The following is a 3,374-nucleotide window of genomic DNA, read 5'->3' on the forward strand; positions in this document are numbered from 1 at the left end:
TTTTTTGTGCTTATTCTCTTAAAGAGACTGGTTTTTAAAAATATTTGATATTACTTGACAACTATGAACTTTGGGCCACGGTATCTTTTTGTTTGAGCTGTAGGGTGGAATTCTACAGTTTGTGGAATTCTTGTATCTCTCTGTTCACTCAATGGCGTCGTACTAGGTACCCTCCGTTAATTCTAACAAATACAACAATAACTCGCAAATTCCCTTTTTTGTGCTTATAAATAGTACCATTGTACATTATCAAACACAATTAGTGCCATGAAAACTGATGGAATGGCTTTATTTACTAATGAAAAAGAGAATTAGGTAAGGAGAAAGAACACGAGGTTTGAGTTACGGATAGGGATGCTGAGTAGAGTCTGGGATTAAATATAGATTCCAGTGGTGGTGCTGGTGGTGAGGACAATGAAATGATAACCAAGGTGGTGTTGGGATTTTACACAAGAATTTAACTTCATCTAGTAGTGCACTTCAGGGACTGCTTAGGAAATTGGGTGCTGGACTGGATGATTTACTCTCTAGCTATGCAATGGGGTCAGCATCATCGTCTCACCGGAGTAGACGGCTCAATAAGATGTTAGTTGGTTTAAGGGCAAATGGCGAGGAAGGGAAATAGGTAGAGGATTTGATGCAGCTGTGTGAGATGCTTTCCATTGTAACAGAAGACTCCCTGTCCATATTTTTTGTGTATTCATTTGTTCCAGTACTTCTAGGACTGCTCAATCACATGAACAATCCTGACATTATATTTCTTGTTGCCCGGGCTCTTACCCATGTGGTTGACATTCTTTCTTCTTCTTGTGTTGCTATTCTCCATTATAGAGCTGTTTCATGCTTTGTAGCTCGCCTGCTTACAATTGAATACATGGACTTGGCTGAACAGGTGAGTGAATTAGTTTGAGTGGAACATTTGTGTACTTGTTAAAGAGTGTTTTTTTTCTAGCTAATTAAGATGCTAATGTTTACCTTTAACAGTCTTTGCAGGATCTAAAGAAGATATCTCAGGTGCATCCCAGTGCTTATTTGAGGGCTGGTACACTGATGGCTGTGCTTTCTTATATCGATTTCTTTTCCGCTAGAGTTCAGGTAGAAGAATTCCTTTCATGATCTTATCAAATTCAATTTTAGTGGAATAAGCAACCTTTCAACTCCTTTTAATACTTAATATGATCACTTCTAAATATTTATATCCTTCAATAGAGAGTAGCATTAGCAACTGCTGCTCATATGTGCAAGAAGCTTCCTTCAGATGCGTCTAATTTGGTACTCCCTATGTACTTTTTTAGGCTTAGAAATGAAAGAATTCTTGGAAGTTCCTTGAATCCTTTGAATCCGCTGAAAAGCTTTACTAGTTCGGTGCCTGCACTACTTAGGCGTATGCCAGAGAATGTAAATCCGAGATTAAGGACGTCTTGTTGCCCCCGGTGCAAGGAGAAGTATAACCTTGAGTTGGCAAAACTTGTATCTGAGTTTGAGATTTCATCATCTGAAGCTAAACTGGAATCTCCTCGACCTCAGTTGCCTCAGTGGTTGCAAAATGATATGCTAAAGAATGATAGTAATGTAACTTCTTTGTCGCAGGTATAGTTTTACTTGATTAATGGAATCGAGAATAACTTGTATTGCGTACAAGCGGAAGTGTCATACTATTTTTTGATGTCTTTGCAGATTAAAGATCAAGGTCTTTTGCAGCAGAAGACTCAAGAACTACGAAAGAAGTGGAAAGATACATGCTTGCAACTTCAGATAATGTCTAAATGAATATTTGTGTATATTTCAGGAAAGTTTGAGCTTGATAACTTACAGAGAGATTCCAATGAGATCGCTAATGAATTGGGCAAGTTAAAAGAGGTAAATGTTCTATTTAGTTGTTGAATTAATCTGTCCCATTCGTCTTGTCAAATCTTTTGGTGTCTTGTAATAAGAGCTCATAAGTTCAGCACATCTATCAGCTTGACTTATGCTTAGTATAGTTTATACCTAATTGAATCATAAGTAGGATTTGAAATTTCAAATTGGAGCTGAATCTAAATCATGTTCTTTTTCTTCAATGAAGCTTGGTGAGGATATAAGTCAAATAAATAGCGACAAGGTAGATGATTAAAAACTCGAATGAATTCTTTCAGCAGATAGTTCTAATTTTCTCTTCCATTTTCTAGGATATTGCCAGCCTTAAAGCTGCTTTAAACAACGGGAGAGGAGTTTTTTACAGGACCACTGCTTATTGGGTCTCAGCCTTTTGTTTTATGTAGACGGTTAGTATTTTCAATAATTTTGATATTTTTGCATATCCAAAAGAAATTTATACCTTTGAGATTCCTAAGAGCATTATCTGGAAGAAAATTTTTAGTTCAAAATAACTTCTGTCGCTGACTAATGCATTCTGCTTCACTTTAAAATATTAGTTAGTCGAGGATTTTACTATCGCTTAGTCATATTATCTGTTACTAGGCTAATCTGAAACTTGGTTTGACATACGCTGGTGCAATTTTTGGATTCTAAAGTAGCTCTTTCTTTGTATTGCTAAATATTACTTACCAAATTGTGGCTATCGTTGGTGGTGTTGAGCTGTCACTAAAGAACTTTATACATTTGTTTTTTGAAATTTCTGGGAACACTATCTGATAAAAAGATTCAGTTTCTAACTTCTATAGCTTAAGAATGGATTCTAGTTCCCAGTGTTCTCAAACATAATAGCACTTTCTTTTTCACAACTAAAGCTTCCTTACCAAACTGTAGCTATTATTTCTGGCGCACTGAATAATGCATCAGCAAAGAAGTATGATTTGGAGGGGTGGTTCCCTGCATCATCGACTTATAGAGAGCTTGTGTCCTGCTCAAACTGCACAGACTACTTGTTTATTTTAGATTGAGGCTTAAGTGCCTCTCCATTGCCCAAAATGTGCACACTAATTTCTGGTTAGACAACTGCTTAGAAAAGTTTGCTAGTTATAACCTTAACGGCCACCGTTTAACCCTATAACCTTAACGGTCACCGTTTAACCTTATAACCTTATAACCTTCCCTTGAGTAGTACTAGAGAGTTTAACGGCCACCATTTAAACCTTCACTGCCTCGATATTTTTATTAAAAACTTATTCATAACTATTGACATTACAGGAAATGTTAGTTGATCTGAGCTTAGAGGATGTGAAATGTGTTGCTCTTCATTATGGATTTGTATTCGAGGTATCCTTAGCTTCGTCTGAATATTTTCATGGCTTGCACCATATTTTTATTATTATTGAGTGTTTCATTTGCTTATGCAGAAAGAATCCACTATTGAGACAACATATACTACAAATTCAAGGTCAATGATACAAGTAAGTCTAACATCCTGTAGTAGCTATGTGGTATTCATACTC

General features: G+C 36.4%; 1 long non-coding RNA gene across 2 annotated transcripts; it reads left to right on the plus strand.

Annotated features, from left to right (window-relative positions):
* The first annotated feature begins 47 nt into the window (after positions 1-47).
* Positions 48-3,345, plus strand: LOC124890877. Of its 2 annotated transcripts, XR_007049419.1 has the most exons (7): positions 55-892; positions 985-1,095; positions 1,296-1,590; positions 1,678-1,860; positions 2,169-2,264; positions 3,130-3,198; positions 3,279-3,345. It is a non-coding gene; the product is annotated as an uncharacterized LOC124890877 (long non-coding RNA). The 2 variants fall into 2 exon arrangements; XR_007049418.1 differs by having other exon boundaries at positions 48-892; positions 985-1,590.
* The last annotated feature ends 29 nt before the right edge of the window (positions 3,346-3,374 follow it).

Source organism: Capsicum annuum, unplaced genomic scaffold (genome assembly GCF_002878395.1).
Source record: "Capsicum annuum cultivar UCD-10X-F1 unplaced genomic scaffold, UCD10Xv1.1 ctg26301, whole genome shotgun sequence".
Classification (NCBI taxonomy): Eukaryota; Viridiplantae; Streptophyta; class Magnoliopsida; order Solanales; family Solanaceae; genus Capsicum; species Capsicum annuum.